Here is a 6,541-nt window from a genome sequence, read left to right as displayed (position 1 = left end):
GTTCATGATCTATAAAAAATAAATGGAAACAGGACCGGTCTTTGATAAGTAATAAGTGGTAGAGTTATCCTAGGACACATGGGCCATTTGGCACAATCAGCCTCATTCATTTCATTAAACAGTGCACTTCTAATAAAATATTATTTTTGTCTAATGTGTATCTATTGAAATATAAATAACCTTTATGCTATTTTGATTGCGCGCTAGTAATAATGTAGAAAATTCCAATTCGGAAGAAAATTAGTTTTAACACTTAGAGTCTTATGGTCACCGGAAGTAAAAGTGTATATATACTTTGTATCAATATTCTTGTGCAGAGAAGTCTGATAGGCTGATGAATAACACGACTTCAAGCATAAACACTGATCTCCCATTGGGATAAAATTCTGTGGCAGGAGGATGGAAATACAAGTTTGAGGGAAAGAAAACAGAAATATGAGTGATTTCCGGCGGACCTGTTCTTGAATTTAAGAGGGGTGACGGCGGGTGTGGAATGCCTTGTTATTTAGATCCCGTTTGTTGCATTTAATAATTAAGTAACAGGTTCGCTTTAAAATGATCATGTTTATAGTGTGCCAGAATGTCCATGCAGCTCCACTGTTTGAACTCCTAATGATGCTCTTAGGTCCACTTGCAAATTTCAAGGGTACATGAGCAAATGGATGATGACACGTACCTGCCGAAAGCTCCCGCAGTAAACTCGATGTAACTATATTTGAACTTTTTAAATTTTCAGTTAACTTTTAATTTTAGAATAGTTTTAGAGTCACCAAAAACTTGCAAAGGTGTGCAGAGTGTTGAGCATTTCTCACTCCCAGTTTGCTCTATTATAACATCTTACCTTTTTCCTGAGATATTTGTCCCGGCCGATGTGGAATGCTGACATGTTATTATCAAAGTCCATGTTTTATTCTTAAGTTTTTACTTAATGTCCTTTTTCTGTCCCAGGACGTGACCTCAGAAATCACATTTCATTTAGCCTCCTGTCCCCCGAGGCTCTTCGTGGCTGTGACAATTTCTTAGCCTCCCTTTATTTCCGATGACCTTGACAGTGTGAGGAGCATGAGACAGGTACTTTGTAGAACGCTCCCCCTTCGGGACCTGCCTGCTGGTTTGCTCATGGTCAGACCGGGTTATGTGATTTTGGGAGCAAGACCAGAGGAAAGTGCCATTTTCATTACCTCTCATCAAGGTTACGTACTGTCAACATGATTTATCGCCGGGATGCTGCCCTTGATCACCTGGCCGAGGTCCTGTTTGTCAGCTGTCTCCACTGTTAAGTACTCTCGTTCCTATTGTCCTCTCTGGGAGGAAGTCACTGTGCACAGCCTGGTGGTGGGGCGTGATGCAACTTTAAACATCGTCTTTTTAAATTCGAGTTTGCTCATGATCCCCAAACAGGGCCATGTGTGTGTGTGCATGTGTGTGTGTGTGAATCTGTGTATGTTCATGTATGTGTCACGTGTATTGTGTACATATTGTATCATTGTGTGCTTTGTATGTGTTACACTGTGTGCATGTTGTGTTGTGCATATATACATATGTGTGTATATCGCATGCATGTGTGTGATGCGTTTGTGGTGCTATATGCATGTGTGTGTTGTACGTGTTGTGTTGTATGTAAAGGTATGTTGCTATCTGTGTTGTTTTGTATATGTGTTTGTGTTATATGTATGTGTCGTGTTGTGTGTTATCTACACATGTGTATGTTGTGTTGTATGTATGTTGTGCGTAGGTGTTTATTGTGCATAGGTATGTATCATGTGTGTGCTGTGCTGTGTGTATATGTCATGTTGTAGGTAGGTGTGTGTTGTGTATTTATGTAGTATTGTGAGCTATTTGTTATGCTGTGTGTATGCTGCATATAGGTGTGTGTTGTGTGTAATGTGCGTATGTTGTAGGTGTGTGTTGTGTTGTGTGTATATGCTGTGTGTATGCTGCATGTAGGTGTGTGTTGTGTGTGATGTGCGCATGTTGTAGGTAGTGTGTGTTGTGTCGTGTGTATATGCTGTGTGTATGCTGCATGTAGGTGTGTGTTGTGTGTGATGTGTGTGTGTTGTAGGTAGTGTGTGTTGTGTGTATATGCTGTGTGTATGCTGCATGTAGGTGTGTGTTGTGTTGTGTGTGATGTGTGTATGTTGTAGGTAGTGTGTGTTGTGTTGTGTGTATATGCCGTGTGTATGCTGCATGTAGGTGTGTGTCGCGTGTTTGTGTTGTATATCCTGTGTTGTGTGATTGTGTGTTGTGCAGTGTGCGTGCATGCGCCCCACAGGAGTGAGTGAGGCGGCCCACACGGATGAGATTCAGGGCCCCGGCTGGCACACACGGCTTTGCCTCGTTACGCACAGGTTCACAGCAGCGTCATCAGCCTTTTCACGGAGAGGAGTCGCGGGACAGGAGCCAGGCCCGTGCCGGCTGGTTACTCTTCAGAGCCAGAGGCTAAGGGGTGTCGAGCGTAAGCTGCCAGCCTCGTGTCCCCGTCACTGCTCCCTCCCGGGAGGCGGGTGGCGGCTGCTCCCTTCCGGCCCACTGTGCCCTGCAGCTCCTTGTGGCCTGGTCTCGCCCCACACTCCAGCAGGTAGAAGGCGGGGTGGCGGGCTCCATGTGGGGGGCCGAATGAGGTTCCTGTGGGCCCATGTGTCCTCTGGGCTCCGCACCCCTCGTCCCAGGCCTTCCTGCTGCCCCTGGGGGGCTGGGCACCTGGCAGGACCTGCTGTGGCCTCAGAGCCCGGCGACCTGGCATGTCCCCTCCCCTGCTCCGGCCTCAGAGTGCCCCTCTGCTCTCCCCGGCCCTGAGACCCCGGCTGCTGCAGGCCCCTGTGTGCCCGGACCTGGGTGGCAGACGGCCCCGGGCTTGGAGGAGGCCCGCGGTGGAACCCCACCCGTCCCTCTGCGTCCCTCCCTCCGGGTCAGACGCTCTGTGGCTGCCCCGAGCACTGGGCTGTGACCTCTTTAATCACGTCTCCTCAGTTTGTCGCATTTTGTGAGGCTGCTTCTGAGCTGCACGGTGTCGGTGGCACTTGGCAGCCCCTCCCGGTCAGTGTCGTGCAGTGAAGACTGTCCCCTAAGCCACTGTTACCCCCCCACCAGCACTGCTGATGGATGTGCGGAGCCCCCACCCCGCTGGCTGCAGCCCTCGGTCCACCTTGGCTCCTACGAGCAGGGACTTCCGTCCGAGAGTGTCCTGCGGGGCCTGCCGGCCACCTGCCCGTCGCAGTGGCCGTGCGGTTTTGCTCAGAGTGTTGCAGAAATCGCTTGGGAGCAACGTCTGTTCGGGGCGCGTGCGCACATGCGTGTGTCTGCGTGTGCACATGCGTGTGTCTGCGTGTGCGCATGCGTGTGTCTGCGTGTGCAGGGGAGGCACACGGCCAGCCGTCCTCCCCATCCTGTCACTTCAGGGCCGTTTTCGTCAGATACGCTGAGCCCTCAGGGCCGAGCGCGGCTTCTTATTCTGCAAACGTCCTTCCAGACGGCGCGTCAGAGGGGTGCACGGCCTGGGGAACCTGCGCACTGCCTTTCGCACGGGTGTCACTCTGTGGCATGTCCGGCCCTCCGCGGTCCGCAGTGCCCCCGGTAGGACCCAGGTCGGCCTGCAGCGGGGGCAGGAGCCGGGTTCGTGGACGGCCGGGTTCGTGGTCAGAGGGTCGCCCTCCGGCCCGTTATTGCTCCGTTGCTGTGTCCGCCTCCACTGCAATGATTTCCAGGTGCGGGGCAGGTTTCCAGGTGCGGGGCGGCGGGCGGCGCAGACTCGGTGCCGGACGGTCTGCAGAGGCTCGTGCAGGCGAGTAAGGAGCCGTCGCCACCGGCATGCGAGGCCGGCGCCCGGCGGCCAGGGGCTGGTGTCCCCCAGCTCGGCACCAGAGACGCGGCGTCGGGGGCTGGCCAGGGGCCCAGGCCGCCCTCAGGTGCTTTCTTGGGCTTGTTGAAAAGATTTAGAAACCTGAAAATAATGTAATTTAACAAAACTCCATTTTGATGTAGAATTTATGATAAATTATTGCCATTCTTCTAGCTTTTCTCATTCTGTATTTATGTTTAATTTGTGCTGTAGCCTCAGGAAAGTCTGAAAAACCCCAAAACGTGCCCCGTGTACAGCCCCGCTGGTGGCCGAGGTGCGGGGCCGACTCGGTGCCTCGCCCGGGATCCCGCCCGCCTGAGCCCCGCGGGAGAGCGGAGTGCGGGCTTGATGGTTAGCGACCTCCAGTTACAGCTCCCGGCACCATGCGACCCCTCGCGCGTGGGCACGAAGTGTGCGCGTTTCGAGGGCATATTTTCCTCTCTGCGCGCGTCATGAAGTCTCGTGTCTTAAGCAGCTGGGTGAGTGAGGGCGGCACGGGGCTCTGCACGCGCAGGGCGGGGTGTGATTTGTCGCGCTGCGGGGGGCGGGTGCTGGGGCTGTCTCCCCTCCCTCCGCGTCCCCATCGGCAGGACGGAGGAGGGTGCCTCTGCGAGGATGGGGTGCGGGGGGCGGGCGTGGGTGCACAGGGCACGAGAAGCAGGGTGAGGCGAGGCGGCTCTGCGGGCCCGTGCGTCCCCGCTGGCGTGGCCTTTCTCCACTGAACGCGGGGCCAGGTCTGCTTCGGGCTCTTCCCGGTGCCCCACGAGTGTGAAAAGCAGCCAGTGCGCCGAGCATGTGTCCCCAGCGGCCTCCGCGGCCAGCGGATGAAGAGCTTTTTTTTCTTCGATGCCCGAGGTGTCACATACGGGCCGGCCGCCCTCCATTTCCAACCCCTCACCCAGAGGTGACCTTCTCGCTCGTACTGAGACCTCTGAGGGTGACCAAGTTCTTTTTGCATTTTTCGGTTGCTACGGTGTGAGTCTTAGAATTCTACGTCCGTGACCCGCTTCGCGAACAGGAGGAAGCGTATGCCCTCTGCACACGTGTGCGGGCAGCGGGGTCCAGTGTGATTCAGAATCAGCCCGTGGTGCTGGCCCGGGTTGGCCATCACGTGTCCACCTCCCAAGGGTGGCCGGAGAGCAGGGTCTGTCCCGTCTGTGCATTCTGCCTGTGGGATGAGCCTGGCGCCCACTGTCCTGGGCCCCGTAGGGGTCCGTTGGCTTTGGGATCCAAGCACCTTGGGTGGTAAGAGGGACCGTGACGTCCTGTTCTGATATGGATGTGACCACGACACAGGGGCCAAGCCTCCGTCTCCGGTCCTCTCTGATGACTCCACCAATGTTCTCGAGAATCGAAGGCTCCAAGGAGCGACTGGACGCCCCGGAGCAGGCACTGGCCGAGCCGTCGATTCATTCACGCGCCGCTGCTCACCGAGTGTGCCCGGCACGGCAGACGCGGCATGCCTCCTGGGACGGCGGGGCCGAGGAGAAGGGGAGGTCCCGCTGTAACTGACCTTCACCTGGTGCGGGAAGATGGCAGTAAGCGCATAATCATGCGTCCTAGTTTAGTTTTCGTTGGGAGATGTGTACAGAGGAAAGCTCCGTGAAGACGTAGGAGGACCTGGGACATGGTTCTGACTCACTGCACACGGAGAGCCCGGTGCCAGGCCCCACTCCAGCGGGACCGGGCTGGTCTAAGGGCCTGACGCCGGGCAGAAGGTCCATCCGGGTGTTGGGGTCCCCGTGCCCAGCGGCTAAGACGCAGGTGCTGCCAGGGTCTGACGTGGGGGTGGGGTGGTGGGCCGTGGTTCCAGTGAGCGTGTGGGGTGTCCTAGTTTAGTTTTAGTCCGGCTTCCAGGACGTGGTGGGCCTTCGCAGTGTGGCCACGCTCCGTCAGCCTCGCCGTTAATGTCCCTTTCCTCCTGGCGACCATCGGAAAGGGGGTTTTCTTTTTAGATCTGATGGCCTCGGTGGCTCGATTGCGGTTAGTGCCCCCAGCAGCTGTCACTCCTTGCAACGGTGGATCAGAAAGGAAGCCGAGCTTGGGCTTAACGAGAATTGTCCCTTGAAAGGTTTGAATGTGGAACATTTATTCTCCATTAATTTCAAGTAGACTCTAAATTGAGCAAAACGCTCTCTGTCTCTCCTCGCAGTGCGGGCTTTGGCTGACAAATGCACGCCGGGGTTGCCAGCTTAACTGCAGGCGTCACAATATGCAGATCTCAGCGACAGTGCTCATCAGCGCAGCTCACATCATGCCGGCTGGGGTCCAGCCCCCACGGGGCCTGATCAGAGCCGAGTGTCGAGTGTGCCACGAAGCCCTGTCAAGACAGAACAAACGGCACGCGGCGGTCGCTCGTGCGGATGCTGGGGGAGTCACAGCGAGGTGGCCGTGGGAGGGGGCCGAAGGATTCTGCTCTGAATGGGGAGGGGGGTGCCTGGAGAGGCCCCCACCTGGACCGCACCCCTCCCCACAGACGGGGCGGGGCGTCCTGCAGTGCAGCCCGCAGGGGCCACACAGGAGTCAGCGGGGCGTGGTCTGGAATGGTGCATCTGGCTCCAGGCAGAGCCTACGCCCTGCCCCCTCCCGCCCCCAACCCTTAGACACAGCAGAGCTGCAGGCGCGTGCAGAGACCCCGACCCCTCTGAAGTGGATCGGCGCTAAGACCGCCCCTCGCAGCGTCGTGGCCTACAGGACCTGGGT

The sequence above is a fragment of the Pteropus alecto genome, unplaced genomic scaffold, assembly GCF_000325575.1.
Source record: "Pteropus alecto unplaced genomic scaffold, ASM32557v1 scaffold74, whole genome shotgun sequence".
Lineage (NCBI taxonomy): Eukaryota > Metazoa > Chordata > Mammalia > Chiroptera > Pteropodidae > Pteropus > Pteropus alecto.
This window is presented reverse-complemented; position numbering follows the sequence as displayed.